Consider the following 23,736-nt stretch of genomic DNA (forward strand, 5'->3'; position numbering starts at 1 on the left):
AGCAGAGAGCATCGGTGTGGTGCGCGTGTGATTCCCGTGCGGAGCGGCTGCGTGGGCGGATGCGCGGCGAGAGCGAGGGCGGAGCCGCGGCCGGAGCTCGCGCGTTGAGATCATCGCTCGTCGGCGTGGACCCGAGTGGGCCGCCGCGTGCTGCGTCAGCCGTAGTGGGCGCGCGGCGTGCACGGACGCGCGTTGAGATAATCGCCCGCAGGTGCGAGACCGTTCGGGCCCCGTGTTAACGATGGCTGCGGTGCGCGCCGATGCTCGTGGAGGTAATCGCTCGCCGGTGTAGGCGCCAGCGTGCCGCTGTCCGCTGCGTTAGCGATAGCCGCGGTGCGCGCGGGGGTGCGTGGGTTTACTCCGTGCGGCCGTGAGCCAGCAGCACGAGTCTGTCCCTCGGAGAGGGCGCTAGCGCGGGGGGCCCGATCGCTCGGTCGGCGGGGGCCCGGCGGGAGCCGACCGACGCGGTGGAGGAGGCGGCGGAAGGGGCGGACGTCGCGCCCCACCTGCCTAGCGAGGGCGGTGGGGTGGACGTCGGCCCCCACACCGCCATGGCCCTGTACACGTTAAAGTATTGAGCACAAACTGAAGGAGCAGGGAAAATGGTAATGTTGCTTGGATTAAATTTTAATATCATTGCAACTGTATAGTTTTGATATGTTTTATTGAAAAAACATTCACGTGCATTGGCATGTCCCTCTGTCTCAAACATTAATAATGTATCATCTGCAAATGTCCTTTAGCAATATAAAAAATGTAAATGTTTGTTCAACATTGGTATGCAGCTTGAAGAATGACGGAGTCTTATAACTGAAGACACTTCGGATTTTCAATCAAAATTTACAAATAATCCACTCTACCATAAACATGCTACATTCCAGCTAAAGTATAGTAGTATATTACTGTAAAGTAGTATGGTGTATAGCACAGATATTTTGTACAAACCCAGTGAGATGGGAGTGCTGCTTTGATGCATTACGCTTGGATCCGATCTCATGGGTTCAATTCAGGCTAACCCCTAAGGGTACAATTTTATTTTTACAGTTTCAATCGGACCAAGTACCTGGGGAGGTTTATTCCAAGTCAACATGGCTTAAAATCTGCCATGCTGAAATAAAATAGCTGGACGTTATTGCTTCTGACGTGAGTGCAGGACTCGCTATCCATGCCAAGGTGCGGAGGCTCATTTGGGCGACCAAAGGAATTCCGAATGCATGTTACAATAACGTTAATTTCAGATGACTGGATTCATTGGTAGAGTGCTCCAACTTGGGCAGAGATTTCTGGCTGGAAAGTGATGTGGTTAAAACGTTTGTCTCGCAGTTTTAAAGGTTGCAATTTCAAAATACAGTTTGGGCATCAGAGCTCAATAAATTCAGTACTACTCTGTGTGAGGTTAAAAGGAGTCATCCAATGGAGAGACTGGGCTACGCCATATAAATGTGGAATTTATATCAGTTGACAGGTCAAACGTACTCTTTGTCCTTTTTGGTCACTTTATTATTATAGGCTAGTGGTGTTTGTGTGTTTTAATCACAGAGATAGTGGGGGGGGGGGTGGCATTGCACCTCGCTACACCCATCCACTGCTGACGGTAGAGGTTGTGTCTGTGTGTGTACACACAGACACAGTGTAAACACACACAGTGTACACACACACATTGTACACACACACAGTGTAAACACACACACAGATTGTACACACACAGTGTACACACACAGTGTACACACACACACAATGTACACACATACACACAGTGTACACACACACAGTGTACACACACACAGTGTACACACACAGTGTACACAGACACAGTGTACACACACACAGTGTACACACACACAGATTGTACACACACAGAGTGTACACACACAGTGTACACACACACAGTGTACACACACACAGTGTACACACACACACACTGTACACAGACAGTGTACACACACACAGTGTAAAGAGTGTACACACACAGTGTGCACACACAGTGTACACACACACAGTGTAAACACACACAGTATAAACACACACAGAGTGTACACACACACACAGTGTAAACACAGAGTGTACACACACAGTGTAAACACACAGAGTAAACACACAGTGTAAACACACAGTGTACACACACAGAGTGTACACACACAGTGTACACACACGCATTGTGTACACACACACAGTGTACACCCACAGTGTACACACACAGTGTGCACACTGTGCTCACACAGTGTACACACACACAGTATATACACACAGTATACACACACAGTGTACACACACACACAGTGTACACACACACATTGTACACACACATAGTGTACACACACACAGTGTACACACAATAATGTCCACGTTGTTGTTGTAGCTGCGCCCACGCACCCAAGGGAGGGAGAAATGAAAATGAATCTAAATCAACTTAAACTCCAATCCCGCTCTGTGACGTCACCACTCAGCATTACTTCATCGGCGTGAAACGCCAGGGGGAGGTGTACCTTGCTCGGGACGTCATGTCACCAAGGTAATACACCGCGCTCTTGAGCGTGACGTCACCTCCGCTTGTGTCACTGCCGATTGCGTTCCAGTGCCAATCCTTATTTGGGCAAAGCTACGCCCAGTGACGGCAACTCATTAACATAATTTATTCGTTAAAGCCGACGAGTTCATTGCCCACGACACATGGGACGAGTACCATTAACATAATTTATTTATTCTCTATTTAGTTACGGAGCCGCTCATTGTTGGAGGAGCATGTATCGTTCCCCGGATGTGACGTCATGTCACCTGCTGCCGCGTGACGTCACGATGTAACTGCACTGAAATCCGAGGTGAGAACTTCTCATTGCGATTGTGGTTGTTGTGATGGTGGTCGTTGTGGTGGTGGTTGTGGTGGTTGTTCTTGTTGTTTACCAAGGTAGAGCCTCGCTCTCTCTCGTAGGGATGTCAGTTGAGTAGCAGCGAGCATGGGAATCGATGTCCAGGTTGGAACTTTACAACGCGGGGCCTAGCCACGCGGGGCCTTGCCTCCTGCCCTCGCCTGATTGCGTTCACTTTAATTATCTCACTTAAGTTTAATTTGTCTTCACCCGGCTCGCCACTTTGTAACTTTGTTTTATTGTAAATATTCACGCAGTTTTTATTTTTTTCACCAGGCCAAGCCCGCTTGAGCTGCTATACCGCTCTTATCAGAAGCGACCTGCCCACAACAACACAAGGTGAGGCTTTGTCAACGTGTGTGAATGTTTTGACTTAACTTTGGTGACTGCAGGAATTAATATTCTTGGTTCTTTCGGTAAAGTCACGTAGATAGAAAATAAAATTAAAATAACATAATACATTTTATTTGTTTAAATGAAGCAAAACACCCCACAACGTTTCTATGGCAACATTAATGTTGAAGATGCGAGGGCTTACAGGAATATTTATGACATTTGCCCTCTCATTGCGTGCCATGACAGTGCTGTTTGCACAGTCACACATAGTCACTGTAAGATGTTTTTCTTGGTCGTGTTTTTGTTTTGTTGCTTGTTGTGGTTGCACCCGATTCAAGAGCCGAATGGCTCACAGGACTATACTAAAATAAATAAAACTGAAAATCAAAAAACTAAAACCGCGTGATGAATTTTGTGAAAGTTTTTCACTGCATCTCCAAATATATATAAAAGGCAAAGTTGTGATTGTGTGTGTTGTCTGTTCACAATGTTTAGCGTACTTCCCGACATGCAACAAACTGTAAATTTGCCATGTGGGTACTTTCCAGACTGTACACCGTACACACATTATGCAAATACACTTTTGTGTTGTTTTTAGGGGGGGGGAGGGGAGCTCAATAATGTATAGATTTTTTGCACGGCAAGTGAGCTGTGCCGTCAAATCTGTCACGTGACCCGCGCACGTGTAAGCGTAACGCATTGTAGTGTAGCCGTTAGCGTTGTCTGTGTGTGTGTCTGTGTGTGTGTGTCTGTGTGTGTGTGTCTGTGTGTGTGTGTCTGTGTGTTTGTGCCTGTGTGTTTGTGTCTGTGTATGTGTCTGTGTGTGTGTGTCTGTGTGTGTGTCTGTGTGTGTGTCTGTGTGTGTGTGTGTCTGTGTGTGTCTGTGTGTGTGTGGAAGCGTAACGCATTGTAGTGTAGCGGTTAGCGCTACGCCGCGCTATGAACCCGGCGACCCGAGTTCGATTCCCGCTCACGGCCACCACCGGCGACGATTATTTGAACCGCTTCTGGGCCTCCCCTAGGTCGACTCAGCCTCAAACGAGTAACTGTTGTGGTGTGAACATCGCCACTGGGGAGACAAAGGCGGCCGAACGTGGTGGATCCAAGTCCCAGGCGAAGCCGGGTAGTACAGCTAGTCGTGAATATATGAATAAGTATAGACGTGTAAGGCACATGTGACTGTATATATTCATTCCTCTGTGCCTCGATACTGACGTGTAGATGGTGTGGATATTCTTATTTTCTGTCTGCAGCTGACGCTGGTCTGATGGAGCAAATGCACTCAGCGCAGCTCGGTACGACAAGTCAACAATGCGACCAGCGTGCATACGGCACGGATCGGACTGGAAATTTGACACAGCACCAGAGAACTCGTACAGGAGAGAAACCCTTCAAGTGCACTGTGTGTGACAAGGCATTTTCAGATTCATCGAGTCTTAAAAAACACCAGAGAACACACACGGGAGAGAAACCCTTCAAGTGCAGTATGTGTGTGAAGACATTTTCAGATTCATTTGCTCTTAAAACACACCAGAGAACACACACGGGAGAGAAACCCTTCAAGTGCACTGTGTGTGGGAAGAAATTTTCAGATTTATCTACTCTTAAAAAACACCAGAGAACACACACGGGAGAGAAACCCTTCAAGTGCAGTGTGTGTGTGAAGGCATTTTCACAGTCATTTGCTCTTAAAACACACCAGAGAACACACACGGGAGAGAAACCCTTCAAGTGCCCTGTGTGTGGGAAGAAATTTTCAGATTTATCTACTCTTAAAAAACACCAGAGAACACACACTGGAGAGAAACCCTTCAAGTGCAGTGTGTGTGTGAAGGCATTTTCACAGTCATTTGCTCTTAAAACACACCAGAGAACACACACGGGAGAGAAATCCTTCTTGTGCAGTGTGTGTGGGAAGACATTTTCTGATTCATCCGCTCTTAAAACACACCAGAGAACACACACGGGAGAGAAAGCCTTCAGGTGCACTGTGTGTGGGAAGACATTTTCAGATTCATCTACTCTTAAAAAACACCACAGAACACACACGGGAGAGAAACCCTTCAAGTGCAGTGTGTGTGGGAAGGCATTTTCACAGTCATCTGCTCTTAAATCACACCGGAGAACACACACGGGAGAGAAACCCTTCCAGTGCAGTGTGTGTGGGAAGGCATTTTCAGAGTCATCTGGTCTTAAATCACACCGGAGAACACACACGGGAGTGAAACCCTTCAAGTGCAGTGTGTGCGGGAAGGCATTTGCACATTCATCAAATCTTCAAGTACACCAGAGAACACAGAAGCATCAGAAGATCCACAAGGAGTGGAGTCTGAAATCAGCTTGTGAAAGTCAAAGTGCCACCATGAGCCCATCCCTCATGAAACAAGAACCAGAAGAAAATCCCAGCTTAGACACTTTTAAAGTTATCGAGGTGAAATATGAAGAGGTGAAGGCGAAATGTGAAGAGGTGATGGTGAAGAGCGAAGGAGTGAAGGTAAATTGTGAAGATGATTCAACTCCAAAATGGGACCTTCACATCGATGGAGGCAACGTGAAGCAGGAGGAGAATTCTCACTGTGAGGCAGAGCGAGGCAACTCCCAGCAGTTTGTGGAAGTGGAGGTGTGGGTGGACTTCCTCCTAGACAATACAAAGTCAAGTGAAGACCCGGTAGATGTGTAAGCTTGATATAATGTTGCTCCAATAGATGCACCTTTGTCACAGGCCTTTAATGACAAGAACGTGAAGTTGGACACTCAATTTTTAGGTTCAACCTGCAGAGTAAGGGCGGCCAGTCTTTGTGGACCTGTGGGTTGGGTAGATCTTTAACCAGGAGCGAGAGACAATATGCCCCCAAGCATTCACTATGTTATCATAATTGCATTTACACGGTGCTTGCTTAACCGCCTCAGCAACTCGGAGTTTTGTGTCGTACCTCGTCTGAAACACTCGAAGAGCATCCCCAAGTTGCAGCTGCCCCTGTGTGGCACAAGGTGGTGGCCCTGCACCGGCCTGCATGTGGACAAGAGCCTGTCAGTAGGGGGCGATGATTGATGCGTCATCTCAGTTGTGTAGTTTGTAGGTAATCTTGATTCGAAGCTTTCGTGACTGCAGGAATCCACACTCTTGAGTTCTTTCGGTAAAGTCACCACGTGGGTAGAAACATAACAGATCACGGCGTTTAGATCACAACACAAGCAATCATCATCAGGTGGGACACCCACAGCAAAAGAAACTGCTGAAGTAGTAGGCGCCTACTCCAGCAGTTTCCTCTTATTGCTGCTGTGCTTGTCCCACCTGATGACGATTGCTTGTGTTGCCATCGAAACGCCGTGATCTATTATTTGTAGCGTAATGTTTAGAATTTGCTACATTTTGACCCAGACGCCAGCATGCAACGGCCTACTCGTTTTGAATGACGCAACATTAGTACGGTGTACATACACTGTTAAGCAGACGGTGCGTATTTGTAAAATAACTTCTTATTAATACGATGTTATGTGATGCAGTCAATTTCGCTGCAGTAATTCAATGTTGTTAATATGCCCGTCAAGGATTTAGAATGAATGCTTGTCTGATTGTGCGCGTGCATGTAACATTTTGTCTGAGGGTCAAATATTGAATAAGTGATGTTAAGACAAAGTGTGTGTGTGTTTCGGAAGTAACCTGTACAGAGAACTCGGGTGAGACCCGTTGTTCTTGTGATATAGGTCAAAGGGTACTTTTGTGGTTCACGAAGCGTCTGCCTCTGGAGCAACTCATTGTCTTTGAAATAGGGAGCACGCTCGGATCATTCATCAGTTACAAGGCATACCACTTGACAGTTAAACGTATAGGAGGAGATACATTCTCTACAACACGAATTGTAGTTTTGTCTTACGTGTTGACGTAGATTTTGTCTAAGACTATGAATGCTCCTTGCTGATTGACGTCTGGATGTTCGTTACCTATCGCTTGAAGCAAACCCCACTGCTGTTGTTGAGACGCTGTGCACCAATAAGGGTCCAACACATTGACGGCCTTCAGGCCAGGAAAGTTACAACATTTGCACACGAAGGACGCATTCACACAAGTACCCCATGTCCGTTTTGAAGTTTTAAAATGAAACATCTTTAAATTGTGTTGTGTTTTGAATTAGATGATTTTATTTCTTCATTAAAAGCTTGTATCAATTTACATCTGGAAGACTTCATTGAAAGGGACATTTCGTGTGAATTTTCTCTCGTCATTAAGTAGATCGCCTTGCCGGGGGTTCGGTTCAATGTGGACACAAACAGTGTACACACACACAGTGTATACACACACACAGTTTATACACAGTGTACACACAGTGTATACACACAGTGTACACACACACAGTGTACACACACACAGTATATACACAGTGTACACACAGTGTAGACACAGTGTACACACACAGTGTACATACACAAACAGTGTACACACAGTGTACACACAAACAGTGTACACACACACTGTACACACACAGTGTATACACACAGTGTACACACACACTGTGCACACACAGTATACACAAACTGTACACACACAATGTACACAGTGTACACACACACAGTGTACACACACAGTGTATACACAGTTTACACACACACACTGTACACACAGTGTACACACACAGTGTATACACATAGTGTACACACACACAGTGTACACACACAGTGTACACACACAGTGTATGCACATAGTGTACACATACACACACAGTGTACACACAGTGTACACACACTGACACACACACAGTGACAGACGCACAGTGACACAACAACAATCGCCATTCGCAACTAAGTGGTGGTGACGTCACCACGACGCTTGTGCCAGGCACAGTGACACACACACAGTGACACAGTGACACACACAGCGACACACACAGCGACACAGTGTACACACAATGTACACACAATGTACACACACAGTGTACACACACACAGTGTACACACACACAGTGTACACACACAGTGTACACACACAATGTACACACACAGTGTATTCACAGTGTACACACACAGTGGACACACAGTTTATACACACAGTGTACACACACACAGTGTACACACACAGTGTATACACATAGTGTACACACACACACACAGTGTACACACACAGTGTACACACACAGTGTATATACATAGTGTACACACATACACAGTGTACACACACAGTGTATACACTGTACACACACAGGGTATACACAGTGTACACACACAGTGTACACACAGTGTACATACAGTGTATACACACAGGGTACACACACAGGGTACACACACAGTGTATATATACACACACACAGTGTACACACACGCAGTGGCACAGAGTTTATACACAGTGTACACACACACAGTGTACACACACAGGGTATACACAGTGTACACACACACAGGGTATACACAGTGTACACACACACAGTGTACACACGGTGTACATAGTGTATACACAGTGAACACACACAGGGTACACACAGTGTATACACACAGTGACAGTGACACACACACAGTGACACACAGTGACATAGTGACACACACACAGTGACACATAGTGACACACACACAGTGACACACAGTGACACGCACACAGTGACACACAGTGACACACAGCGACACACAGTGACAGTGTATACACATAGTGTACACACACAGAGTGTACACACACACAGTGTACACACACACAGTGTACACACAATAATGTCCACGTTGTTGCTGAGCTCACACACCCAAGGGAGGGAGCAATGGAAAATGAATCTAAATCAACTTAAACTCCAACTCTGTGACGTCACCACTCTGCATTACCTCATCGGCGTGAAACGCCAGGTGGAGGTGTACCTCGCTAGTGACGTCATGTCACCAAGGTATTCACCCCTCCCCTGTCCACCGCGCTCTTGAGCGTGACGTCACCTCCGCCAGGGTCACTGCCGATATCGTTCCAGTGGCAATCCTTATTTGGGCAAAGCTACGTCTAGTGATTGGTGGCTCATTAACATAATGTGTCCGTTAAAGCCGTCGCGATAATATTGCGACGGGTTCAGCGCCCACGCCCCCATCCCTCGACGTATGGTCCGGTAACATTAACATAATTTATTCAGTTACAGAGCCGCTTGTCATACTACCTGCTGTCGCGAGGCAACAGGAAGCTGCCGTGTGCGCGCTTGCACTGAAATCCGAGGTGAGAAATTCTCATCGTTGTGGTGGTGGTTGTGGTGGTGGTGGTTGTTGTTGTTTACCAAGGTAGAGCCTCTCTCTCGTAGGGATGTCAGTTGAGTAGCAGCGAGCATGGGAATCGATGTCCAGGTTGGAACTTTACAACGCGGGGCCTAGCCACGCGGGGCATTGCCTCCTGACCTCGCCTGATTGCATTCACTTTAATTATCTCGTTTAAGTTTAATTTGTCTTCACCCAGCTCGCCACTTTGTAACTTTGTTTTATTGTCAATATTCACGCAGTTTTTATTTTCTTTTGTTAGCAGGCCAAGCCCGCTTGAGCTGCTATACCGCTCTTGTTATCAGAAGCGAGCTGCCCACAACAACATAAGGTGAGGCTTTGTCAACGTGTGTGAATGTTTTGACTTAAAGCTTTGGTGACTGCAGGAATTAATATTCTTGGTTCTTTCGGTAAAGTCACGTAGATAGAAAATAAAATAAAAATAAATAAAATAAATTGTAAATAAAGCAAAAAAACTCACGTTTTGATCGCAACACAAGTGGTCTTTATTTAATGTAATTGTATTATCTGTTATTCTTATTTTCTATTTACGTAACTTTACCGAAATCAACAAGAATACGTGTGTCAATGTCTATCGGTCAAAGACGCTAAACGGAGTGACGCGCAAACTCCAAATATAAGCAGGCGTCAGGGTCGGGATCGAACCCACGACTTCCTGTATACCAGGTGAGGTAGTTAACATCTCACCACGGCGAGAGACACGCAAACTCCAGTTAGCCTCGGCTATGTTCGTTGATCCTCAATTACTTGGTGGAGTGAGGAAGCATTCATTCCAAGCAGATGAAGGTGGCCAGGCATGATTCTAGACACGCCACCGCCTGTTTACCCAGTGACAGTGTACAGTTTGTGTTTGCAGTAAAGTCTATTAACTCTGTTGAACACGGAGGTTATATCATAACAATAGTTTACTTTTGTTTTCCTCTGGAACTCTTTATAAGAATGGAAACAGGAAGTTAACACAGCACACATGCAGCTGAAGTCGGAACTGTTCATCCCAGCATTTAAGGACATCTGAGCCTGGATTCACACCTCTAAGTTGCGATTGAACGTTAATTTATGAATTTCTGCACAACACAAATAGTATTGTTTTCAACACCCTTTGCTGTGTCAGCTGAATTTAGCTCTCATAAATATTCCTTTTGAAGCCAGACAGCTGAAATTGTGTGGTTGGAGTTTTTGGTGAACATTCATTTTGAAGATACGAGGGCTTCCAGGCATGTTTATGACCATTTGCCCTCTCATTGTGTGCCATTACAGCCCTGTGATGAATTTGGGAAACGTTTTTACTACATCATGAATATATGAATGTAGACGTGTAAGTCACATGTGACTATATATGCATTCCTCTGTGCCTCGATACTGACGTGTAGATGGTGTGGATATTATTTTTTTCTGTCTGCAGCTGACGCTTCCTCTGACGCTTCCTCCGCAGAATTGGTCTGATGGAGCAAATGCGCTCAGCGCAGCTCGGTAGGACAAGGCTCCAATGCGACCGGTGTGCATACAGCACGGATCGGACTGGAGATTTCACACGGCACAAGAGAACTCACACGGGAGAGAAACCCTTCAAGTGCACTGTGTGTTGGAAGGCGTTTTCACGGTCATTTGTTGTTAAAAAACACCAGAGAACACACACGGGAGAGAAACCCTTCAAGTGCACGATGTGCGGGAAGGCGTTTGCACAGTCATCACATCTGCAAAGACACCGGAGTACACACACAGGAGGGAAACCCTTCAGGTGCACTCTGTGTGGGATGGCGTTTGCACAGTCACATCTTAAAGTACACCAGAGAACACCGAAGCATCAGAAGATCCACAAGGAGTGCAGTCTGAAATCAGCTTGTGAAAGTCAAAGTGCCACCATGAGCCCATCCCTCATGAAACACGAACCGGAAGAAAATCCCAGCGTGGACACTTTTAGAGGTATCGAGGTGAAATATGAAGAGGTGATGGTGAAGAGGGAAGAAGTGATGGTGAAGAGCGAAGAAGTGAAGGTGAAATGTGAAGATGAAGATTCAAATCCAAAATGGGACCTTCACATCAATGGAGGCAACGTGAAGCAGGAGGAGAATTCTGACTGTGAGGCAGAGCGAGGCAACTCCCAGCAGTTTGTGGAAGTGGAGGTGTGGGTGGACTTCCTCCGAGACAATACAAAGTCAAGTGGAGAACCGGTAGATGTGTAAGCTTGAGACGATGTCGCTACAATAGATGCACCTTTGTCACAGGCCTTTAATGACAAGAATGTGAAGTTGAACACTCAGTTTCTAGGTTCTATCTGCAGAGTAAGGGCGAGCGGCCAGTCTTTGTGGACCTGTGGGTTGGGTAGATCTCTAACCAGGAGCGAGAGACAATAAGCCCCCAAGCATTCACTATGTTATAATAATTGCATTTACACGGTGCTTGCTTAACCGCCTCAGCAACTCGAAGTTTCCTGTCGTACCTCGTCTGAAACACTCGAAGAGCATCCCCAAGTAGCAGCTGCCCCTGTGTGGCACAAGGTGGTGGCCCTGCACCGGCCTGCATGTGGACAAGAGCCTGTCAGTAGGGGGCGATGATTGATGCGTCATCTCAGTTGTGTAGTTTGTAGGCAATCTTGATTCGAAGCTTTCGTAACTGCAGGAATCCACACTCTTGAGTTCTTTCGGTAAAGTCACCACGTGGGTAGAAACATAACAGATCACGGCGTTTAGATCACAACACAAGCAATCGTCATCAGGTGGGACAACCACAGCAAGAGAAACTGCTGAAGTAGTAGGCGCCTACTCCAGCAGTTTCTTCTTCTTGCTGCTGTGCTTGTCCCACCTGATGACGATTGCTTGTGTTGCCATCGAAACGCCGTGATCTATTATTTGTAGCGTAATGTTTAGAATTTGCTACATTTTGACCCAGACGCCAGCATGCAACGGCCTACTCGTTTTGAATGACGCAACAATAGTACGTTGTACATACACTGTTAAGCAGACGGTGCGTATTTGTAAAATAGCTTCTTGTTAATACGATGTAACGTGATGCAGTCAATTTCGCTGCAGTAATTCAATGTTAATATGCCCGTCAATATGCCCGTCAATAATTTAGAATTAATACTTGTCTGATTGTGCGCGTACATGTAACATTTTATCTGAGGGTCACACATTGAATAAGTGATGTTAGGACAAAGTGTGTGTGTGTGTTTGGAAGTAACCTGTGCAGAGAACTCAGGTGAGACCCGTTGTTCTTGTGATACAGGTCAAAGGGTACTTTTGTGTTTCACGAAGCGTCTGCCTCTGAAGCAACTCATCGTCTTTGAAATAGGGAGCACGCTCGGATCATTCATCAGTTACAAGGCATACCACTTGAAAGTTACACGTTTAGGAGGAGGTACATTCTCTACAACACGAATTGTAGTTTTGTCTTATGTGTTGATGTAGATTTTGTCTAACTGGGACTAGAAATGCTCCTTGCTGATTCACGTCTGGATGTTCGTACCTATCGGTTGAAGCAAACCCCACTGCTGTTGTTGAGACGCTGTGCACCAATAAGGGTCCAACACATTGACGGCCTTCAGGCCAGGAAAGTCACAACATTTGCACATGAAGGACGCATTCACGCAAGTACCCCATGCTCCGTTTTGAAGTCTTTAAAATGAAACATCTTTGAATTGTGTTGTGTTTTGAATTAGATGATTTTATTTCTTCATTAAAAGCTTGTATCAATTTACATGTGGAAGACTTCATTGAAAAGGACATTTCGTGTGAATTTTCTCTCGTCATTAAGTAGATGGCCTTGCTGGGGGTTCGGTTCAATGCGGACACAAACAGTGTACACACACACAGTGTACACACACACAGTGTACACACAGCGTACACACACAGTGTATACACACAGTGTACACATACACAGTGTACACACACAGTGTACACACACACAGTGTACACACAGTGTATACACAGTGTACACACACACAGTGTACATACAGTGTGTACACAATGTACACACACATTGTACACACACAGTGTACACACACATTGTACATACAGTATATACACAGTGTACACACACGGTACACACACAGTGTATATATACACACACAGTGTACACACACACAGTGACACACAGTGTAGACAGACAGGGTATACACAGTGTACACACACACAGTGACACACAGTGACACACAGCGACACACAGTGACACACACATTGTATACACATAGTGTACATACACACAGTGCACACACACACAGTGTATACACAATAATGTCCACGGTGTTGTAGCTGAGCTCACACACCCAAGGGAGGGAGCAATGGAAAATGAATCTAAATCAACTTAAACTCCACCTTTGTGACGTCACCACTCTGCATTACCTCATCGGCGTGAAACGCCAGGGGGAGGTTTCCCTCCGTAGTGACGTCATGTCACCAAGGTATTCAGTCCACCGCGTTCTTGAGCGTGACGTCACCTCCGCCTGGGTCGCTGCCGATATCGTTCCAGTGGCAATCCTTATTTGGGCAAAACTACGCCCAGTGACTGGTGGCTCATTAACATAATGTATTCGTTAAAGCCGTCGCGAGTTTATTGCGACGGGTTCAGCGCCCACGCCCCCATCGCTGACATATGGGCCGGCCTCATTAACATAATTTATTCGGTTACAGAGCCGCTCGTGGGAGGGAAGTGACGTCATACTACTTCCTGCTGTCGCTAGGCAACAGGAAGCTGCCGTGTGCGCGCTTGCACTGAAATCCGAGGTGAGAAATTCTCATCGTTGTGGTGGTGGTCGTTGTGGTGGTGGTTGTTGTTGTTTACCAAGGTAGAGCCTCGCTCTCTCGTAGGGATGTCGGTTGAGTAGCAGCGAGCATGGGAATCGATGTCCAGGTTGGAACTTTACAACGCGGGGCCTAGCCACGCGGGGCCTTGCCTCCTGCCCTCGCCTGATTGCGTTTACTTTAATTATCTCGCTTAAGTTTAATTTGTCTTCACCCGGCTCGCCACTTTGTAACTTTGTTTTATTGTCAATATTCACGCAGTTTTTATTTTCTTTTGTTAGCAGGCCAAGCCCGCTTGAGCTGCTATACCGCTCTTGTTATCAGAAGCGACCTGCCCACAACAACACAAGGTGAGGCTTTGTCAACGTGTGTGAATGTTTTGACTTAAAACTTTGGTGACTGCAGGAATTAATATTCTTGGTTCTTTCGGTAAAGTCACATAGATAGAAAATTAAATGAAAATAACATTATAAATTAAATGAAAAATAAAGTAATAAACCGACGACGTTTCGATCGCAACACAAGTGGTCTTTATCTTATTAAATTTAATCTGTTATTTGTATTTTCTATCTCCGTGACTTTACTGAAAGAACCAACAATACGTGCGTCAATGTCTATCGGTCAAAGACGCTAAGCGCGTGCCGCTGTTGACTCTGAATGTGTGGAGGGGAACACCTTCACCACGGGGAGAGAGAGACAGAGACACGGATAGCCTCGGCTATGTTGATTGATCCTCGATTCATTACTTGGTGGAGTGAGGAAGAATTAATGCTGAGCAGATGAAGGTGGCCAGGCATGGTTCTGGTCACACCACCACCTGTTTACTCATGGCAGTGTGTGACAGTGTCAAGTTTGTGTTTGCAGTAAAGTCTATCAACTCTGTTGAACGTGGAGGTTATATCAAAACAATAGTTTATTTTTGTTTTCCTCTGGAACTCTTTATAAGAATGAAAACAGGAGGTGAACACAGCACACACCTTCAGCTGAAGTCAGAACTGTTCATCCCCAGCATTCAAGGACATCTGAGCCTGGATTCACACCTCTAAGTTGCGATTGAACATTAATTCATGCATTTCTGCAAAACACAAATAGTATTGTTTTCAACACCCTTTGCTATGTCAGCTGAATTTAGCGTTCATAAATATTCATTTTGTAGTCAGACAGCCGAAATTGTGTGCTTAGAGTTTTGGGTTACCATTCATCTTGATGATATGAAGGCTTACAGGCATATTAATGACATTTTCCCTCTCATTGTGTGCCATAACAACCCGTGGAGAGAAACCCTTCAGGTGCACTCTGTGCGGGAAGGCGTTTGCACGTTCATCAAATCTGATTAATTTGGGAAACTTTTTCACTACATCATGAATATATTAATAAGTATAGACGTGTAAGTCACGTGTGCATTCCTCTGTGCCTGACGTGTAGATGGTGTGGATATTCTTTTTTTATGTCTGCAGCTGACGCTTCCTCTGCAGATTTGGTCTGATGGAGCAAAGGCACTCAGCGCAGCTCGGTACGACAAGTCAACAATGCGACCAGCGTGCATACAGCACGGACCGGACTGGAAATCTGACACAGGAGAGAAACCCTGCAAGTGCACTGTGTGTGGGAAGGCGTTTGCATGTTCATCTGTTGTTAAAAAAACACCAGAGAACACACACGGGAGAGAAACCCTTCAAGTGCGGTGTGTGTGGGAAGGCGTTTGCAGATTCATCAAATCTTCAAGTACACCAAAGATCACACACGGGAGAGAAACCCTTCAAATGTACTGTGTGTAACAAGGCATTTGCATGGCCATCAGTTTTTCAGAACCACCAGAGAACACACACGGGAGAGAAACCCTTCAGGTGCACGATGTGCGGGATGGCGTTTACACAGTCATGTAATCTTGTAACACACCAGAGAACACACACGGGAGAGAAACCCTTCAAGTGCAGTGTTTGTGGGAAGACATTTTCAGGTTCATTTGTTCTTAAAACACACCAGAGAACACACACGGGAGAAACACCCTTCAAGTGCAGTGTGTGTGGGAAGGCATTTTCATGGTCATCTGCTCTTAAAAAACACCAGAGAACACACAGGAGAGAAACCCTTCAAGTGTACTCTGTGCGGCAAGGCGTTTTCATATTCATGTCATCTTGTAACACACCAAAGAACACACACGGGAGAGAAACCCTTCAAGTGCAGTGTTTGTGGGAAGGCATTTGCACAGTCATCTGCTCTTGTAGAACACCAGAGAACACACACGGGAGAGAAACCCTTCAAGGGCAGTGTGTGCGTGAAGGCATTTTCACAGTCATCTGCGCTTGTAAAACACCAGAGAACACACACGGGAGAGAAACCCTTCAAGTGCAGTGTTTGTGGGAAGGCATTTTCATGGTCATCTGCTCTTAAAAAACACCAGAGAACACACACGGGAGAGAAACCCTTCAAGTGCAGTGTGTGTGGGAAGGCGTTTGCAGAGTCATCTGCTCTTAAAAAACACCAGAGAACACACACGGGAGAGAAACCTTTCAGGTGCACTCTGTGCGGGAAGGCGTTTGCACGTTCATCAAATCTTGAAGTACACCAGAGAACACACACGAGAGAGAAACCCTTCAAGTGCAGTGTGTGCGTGAAGGCGTTTGCACATTCATCTGATCTTGTAAAACACCAGAGAACACACACAGGAGAGAAACCCTTCAAGTGCAGTGTGTGCGTGAAGGCGTTTGCACATTCATCTGCTCTTGTAGTACACCAGAGAACACACACGGGAGAGAAACCCTTCAAGTGTACTCTGTGCGGGAAGCCGTTTGCAGATTCATCAAATCTTCAAGTACACCAGAGAGCACAGAAGCATCAGAAAATCCACAAGGAGTGCAGTCTGAAATCAGCTTGTGAAAGTCAAAGTGCCGCAATGAGCCCATCCCTCATGAAACACGAACCGGAAGAAAATCCCAGCTTGGACACTTTTGAAGGTATCGAGGTGAAATATGAAGAGGTGATGGTGAAATGTGAAGAAGTGATGAGCGAAGAAGTGAAGGTAAAATGTGAAGATGATCCAAAATGGGACCTTCACATCGTGAAGCAGGAGGAGAATTCTGACTGAGGCAGAGTGAGGCAACTCCCAGCAGTTTGTGGAAGTGGAGGTGTGGGTGGACTTGCTCCTAGACAATACAAAGTCAAGTGGAGACCCGGTAGATGTGTAAGCCAGAGACGATGTTGCTTCAATAGATGCACCTTTGTCACAGGCCTTTAATGAGACGAATGTGAAGTTGAACACTTTGTGGGCCCATGGGTTGGGTAGATCTTTAACCAGGAGCGAGAGACAATAAGCTCCCAAGCATTCACTATGTTATCATAATTGCATTTACACGGTGCTTGCTTAACCGCCTCAGCAACTCGGAGTTTTGTGTCGTACCTCGTCTGAAACACTCGAAGAGCATCCCCAAGTAGCAGCTGCCCCTGTGCCGCACAAGGTGGTGGCCCTGCACCGGCCTGCATGTGGACAAGAGCCTGTCCGTAGGGGGCGATGATTGATGTGTCATCTCAGTTGTGTAGTTTGTAGGTAATGTTTAGAATTTGCTACATTTTCACTTCGACGCCAGCATGCAATGGCCTACTCGTTTTGAATGACACAATAGTATGTTTTACATACACTGTGAAGCAGACTGCAACTTTTTAAAAAGTTTCTTGTTAATACGATGTAACGTGATGCAGTATATTTCACTGCAGTAATCCAATTTTGTTAATATGCCTGTCAATAATTTAGAATGTATACTTGTCTGGTTTTGTGCATACTTGTAACATTTGATCTATAAGGGTCAAACATTGAATAAGTGATGTTAGGACAAAGTGTGTGTGTGTGTTTGAAAGTAACCTGTACAGAGAACTCAGGTGAGACCTGTTGTTCTTGTGATACAGGTCAAAGGGTACTTTTGTGTTTCATGAAGCATCTAGAGCAACTCATTGTCTTTGAAATAGGTAGCACGCTCGGATCATTTATCAGTTACAAGGCATACCACTTAAAAGTTACACGTATAGGAGGAGGTACATTCTCTACAACACGAATTGTAATTTTGTCTTACGTGTTGACGTAGATTTTGTCTAACTGGGACTAGAAATGCTCCTTGCTGATTCACGTCTGGATGTTCGTAACCTATCGGTTGAAGCAAACCCCACTGCTGTTGTTGAGACGCTGTGCACCATTTAAGGGTCCAACACATTGACGGCCTTCAGGCCAGGAAAGTCACAACATTTGCACACGAAGGACGCATTCACGCAAGTACCCCATGCTCCGTTTTGAAGTTTTAAAATGAAACATCTTTCAATTGTGTTGTGTTTTGAATTAAATGATTTTATTTCTTCATTAAAAGCTTGTATCAATTTACATCTGGAAGACTTCATTGCAAAGGACATTTCGTGTGAATTTTCTCTCAACGTTAAGTAGATGGCCTTGCAGGGGGTTCGGTTCAATGCGGACACAAACAGTGTACACACACAATGTACACACACAGTGTACACACACACAGTGTACACAAACAGTGTACACACACAGTGTACACACACAGTGTACACACACACAGTGTACACAAACAGTGTACACACACACAGTGTACACAAACTGACACAGCGACACACAGTGACAAAAACAAAGATACAAAGATCCCCCATATAGCCTTAGACTGTAGGGGCAAGTCCTGTTAGCGAGCACCTATGAAGGCCTGAACGGTACACGAGGGGGTGGGCGGCCAGCACCACGCCCGACCGCCTTTGTCTCCCTAGTGGCAATGTTTACACACCGCACCAGGTACTCATTTTAGGCTGAGTCGACCTAAGGGAAGCCCGGGACCGGTTCAGATAATCGTCACTGGTGTTGGCCGTGAGCGGGAATCGAACCCGGGTCGCCAGGTTCATAGCGCAGCGCGCTAACCGCTACACTATCGCTCCCCACACACAGTGACACACAGCGACACACACACAGTGACACACAGTACACACACACAGTGTACACACACAGTGTACACAAACACAGTGACACACAGTGTACACACACAGTGTACACAAACAGTGACACAGCGACACAGTGACACACAGTGACACACGTGGTGTCAATAAAGTTACAGACACCACGTGGTGTCAATAAAGTTACAGGAACTGCGTGGTGTCACTAAAGTTACAGCCACCACGTGGTGTCAGTAAAGTTTACAGCCACCACGTGGTGTCAATAAAGTTACAGCCACCACGTGGTGTCAGTAAAGTTTACAGCCACCACGTGGTGTCAGTAAAGTTTACAGCCACCACGTGGTGTCAATAAAGTTACAGCCACCACGTGGTGTCAATAAAGTTACAGCGGCCTAGAGGGGCGGACCGCGAAGCCTCCTCGGCGAAAACTTCGTGCCGGTAAAACCCCTCACACCCCCTAGGCAGGGATCCCCTTGACCCCTCACACCCCCTAGGCAGGGATCCCCTTGACCCCTCACACCCCCTAGGCAGGGATCCCCTTGACCCCTCACACCCCTAGGCAGGGATCCCCCTATGGGCAGTGTTGAGTCTATGGTGCAGTGTTGAGTCTATGGGTAGTGTTGAGTCTATGGTGCAGTGTTGAGTCTATGGTGCATTGTTGAGTCTATGGGCAGTGTTGAGTCTATGGTGCAGTGTTGAGTCTATGGTGCAGTGTTGAGTCTATGGTGCAGTGCTGAGTCTATGGGTAGTGTTGAGTCTATGGTGCAGTGTTGAGTCTATGGTGCAGTGTTGAGTCTATGGGCAGTGTTGAGTCAGTGGGCAGTGTTGAGTCTATGGGCAGTGTTGAGTCTGTGGGCAGTGTTGAGTCTATGGGCAGTGTTGAGTCTATGTTGCAGTGTTGAGTCTATGGTGCAGTGTTGAGTCTATGGTGCAGTGTTGAGTCTACGGGCAGTGTTGAGTCTATGGTGCAGTGTTGAGTCTACGGGCAGTGTTGAGTCTATGGGTAGCAGTGTTGAGTCTATGGTGCAGTGTTGAGTCTTTGGTGCAGTGTTGAGTCTATGGTGACGTGTTGAGTCTATGGTGCAGTATTGAGTCTATGGTGCAGTGTTGAGTCTATGGTGTAGTGTTGAGTCTATGGTGACGTATTGAGTCTATGGTGCAGTGTTGAGTCTATGGGCAGTGTTGAGTCAGTGGGCAAACGTACAAAATCAGCAGGGGATCAAATACTTTTTTCCCTCACTGCAGTAGAGACGATGAGACGAAGGGGTGTATCTACTTCATGTAGCAGAAGGTTTCAACGAGAACTGTTTGGTTTGATCAATTAATGCGGTTGAATCAGAAATGATTTTGTTGGATTGTATGACGAGGCTGTTGGTGGGATCTCTTTTTATTTTTGTATAGCTACCATCGTTGAGTAATTCTTGAATTTTGTTGTTATATTGTATTTTATCCACGATGACAGTGGCATTGACCTTGTCGGCTGAGAGGATGACAATGTCATCCCTCTTTTTTAATTCATATAATAATCAGATTTGATTATTTTTATATATTTATTCTTATTTAAAAATAATCAAATTTGATTAGTTACATACTAAAGGAAAATTTATTTATTATTTAAAATAATCAAATGTGATTATTTGTAAGTTTTATTAATTATTATTATAAAATAATAAAATTTGGTTATAAAGAAAGGCGAAATTATTAATTAAATATTTCTGCCTTGATTTATTATGTTAAAGTGATCGAAATTGGGCAATTATTTTATTATTTATTATTTAAAATAATCCAATTTGATTATTTTAACTTATAATGGATATTCATTTATTATTTAAAAAAATAATCAAATTTTATTATTTTAATTTATAAATTTTTACTTATTTAATCTTATTTTTAAAATAATCAAATTTGGTTTTTATTTATTCTTATTTAAAAGTAATCAAATTTGATTATTTTTAATTTATTTTTATTTATTTATAATGATTTTACAATAATCAAATTTGAGTATTTTTATCATTTTATTATTATTTATTTAATATTATAAAAATATAATCAAATTTAATTGTAGTCTGAGTCCGACCTAGGGGGAGGCCCACGACTGCTTCAGATCTCCGTCGCCGGCCCCAGTCGGCCGAGAGAGGCGTCACGTGACGAGTGGCTGTGGGGTCACACCAAGCCGCGCGAACATCGCCAGAGGACACATCGATCCGAGAATCGATGTCACGCGTTGGAATCGCCCCGCCGCCGCCGCCCGCTGCTGCCGCTGACGCTCGGCGATCCGCGCGGCCGTAGTTTTTTAGCGACAGGATCGCGAATCGATTCCCTCCGGCGCTCCACGCCATCACGACGATGTTGACCTCCGCCGCCCGGCACGCGGCCAAGCGCCTGGGAGTCAATGGCGAAGGCAACGACCGCGTCCAGGCGGGCGCGATGGTGAGCGTCAGTGACGAGCGACTTGACGAGGTGTTTTTATAACGAGAAGATGTTTCTTTTACTTCTCCTCGCCCAGAGCCTCGTTGTGAGGCCTGGGCCAGAGGCTTCACTCAGGCGACGTGCCACCACCACCACCAGCCGTGTTTATATTATTTAACGTGATTGTTTAGCTTTGTAACTCGCAGATTCCAGTGCCGTTGCGAAGAGCTTCTCGTTGTTGGTGTTGGGGATGGACCACGCGGACCACAGCATCGCTAGGCTCTGCTTACGTTCAGTAAAACGCGTTTTGGTAAACGTGGATTTCGTGTTCGTTAACACTTTGGGCTATTTCCAGTGTAATTTTTTTATACGGCGTTTTCTCTTCTAAGGGTGGGTATTCTCTTTGCACTGAACTAAAATAATAAAAAAATATGAAACAATAAAAACATTACTCATTGTTTTTTTCGGTAAAGTCACGTATGTAGAAATACAATAAAATTATATTAAAACAAAAAACAATCACGACGTTTCCATCACAACGCAAGCGATCTTCATCAGGTGTCAAGAACAAATCACGGAGGTAAATACAGCAAAAGATGAGAGACGAGAATTCAACAAACCTGAAACAACATTATGTGAAGCACATCCAGTCAGGCCAACAACACAGACACTTCCTGGCGGACCACGAATAAAAACATTGCCTACCAGGAGAAATTCGTTCATGAGGCTATCCACATATACAAGCACAGAGACAATTTCAACCGAGAAGATGGATTCTGGCTTAACAATCATTGGAAGGATTTGATAAACCATTTCGGGTCTTAATTGTTCACGCTTACGGTGGCTTTCAGACCGCATCCATTATTTTCGTCTCCCCCCTCCTCTTTTCAGAACATAGATGGACTGGTCCATCTGAACAAACTCTCAAATCGCTCTCCGTGGTGCTGACGTTAAAAAAAATGCCACTTTTATTCAAATTTTCTTGCTGTGGTTTTCACACCTGATGATGATTGCTTCTTGTGTTGCAGTCAAAACGTCGTGAGAATTGTATTGTTTTATATTTTTATTATTTTATTGTTTCCCTTCTACGTGGTGACTTTTCCGGAAGAACCAAGAATATTAATCCCTGCAGTCACGAAAGCTTTAAATCAAAAGTTAAAATACTAATTAAGTTAAAATACCGATATGTTAAATGTCCCACGCGATAGCGTCGTGGGGTAGCTCTTCGACCCTCCCCAATGTGATTAAAAACTTTGCGGAATAAAACTTTACAGCGTCTACAAAAGCGCACCTGGCGGTGGGGGATGCGAGTTCCAGAGTTTGTAACTCGAGGGCCGTTTAGATTTAAAGTTAAACTCGCGAACGTTCTTAGCGATTACTGAAATGATGGCACTGAGCTATGGCCATTTTTTGCCAAACGGATGCAGATTTAAAAAGCCCTTTAATGCAAGTGTCTGCATCTGCTCCGATATCACTTGCCGGCGATGTTAGCCTTGGCTTTATTTTGGTGATTTTGAAAAAGTTTTATGGTTTGGCCATGATTGTTTTGTTGTAGTACGGAGTTAGACTGATGGCTTTAATCTTAGTTGTCTTGTGGTTGTTGTTGTTTGACTTGCATCCCACTGGGATTTTTGCACACAGCGTTGGTGTACGGTGCTATTTCAAGGATTATTTTGCTGTTTTTTCCTGGATTTTTTGTTTGCACAGTCACACAAAGTCACTTTAAGATGTTTTTATTGTTCATGTTTTTGTTTGTTGCGGTTGCACCCGATTCAAGAGCCAAATGGCTCACAGGGCTATACCAAATAAATGAAACTGAAAACTGTCTTCTCGGTATAGGAGGAAACAACAGCTTTGCACAATAGTCGTGTTGAGTTTGCTTCCTTGCCGACGTGCACAGGACACGTTTGAGGACCCACACAAGCCCCCACCGTCGGCTGTGGTTCACGTGCGGGGACTCTCGGACACAGCCCTCGAGTCGGACCTCGTGGAGGCCGTGCGGTACTTTGGCCTAGTCAGGTGACCAGTCGGTGGTGACCGTTGCCCGCATGGGGAAGAAAGCTGTATTATTATTGTTGTTTACCGAAAACACCAAAGATTAATTCCTGCAGTCACGAAAGCTTTGAACCAAGTTTAAACCGCCTCTACGGGGAGGTATAAGGTCTGTATCTTTGTGTCTGTCTTTGTGTTGTCTTGTGTTGTCTCTGCTT

General features: G+C 45.2%; 1 pseudogene; it reads left to right on the plus strand.

The window, feature by feature from the left end:
• Positions 1-2,700: 2,700 nt before the first annotated feature.
• LOC142917327 (uncharacterized) lies at positions 2,701-17,386 on the plus strand (annotated as a pseudogene).
• Positions 17,387-23,736: the final 6,350 nt, after the last annotated feature.

This window comes from Petromyzon marinus, unplaced genomic scaffold (genome assembly GCF_048934315.1).
Source record: "Petromyzon marinus isolate PM22_M1 ecotype Great Lakes invasive population unplaced genomic scaffold, UKy_Petmar_22M1.pri1.0 PM_G_Scaffold_46, whole genome shotgun sequence".
Taxonomy (NCBI): domain Eukaryota; kingdom Metazoa; phylum Chordata; class Hyperoartia; order Petromyzontiformes; family Petromyzontidae; genus Petromyzon; species Petromyzon marinus.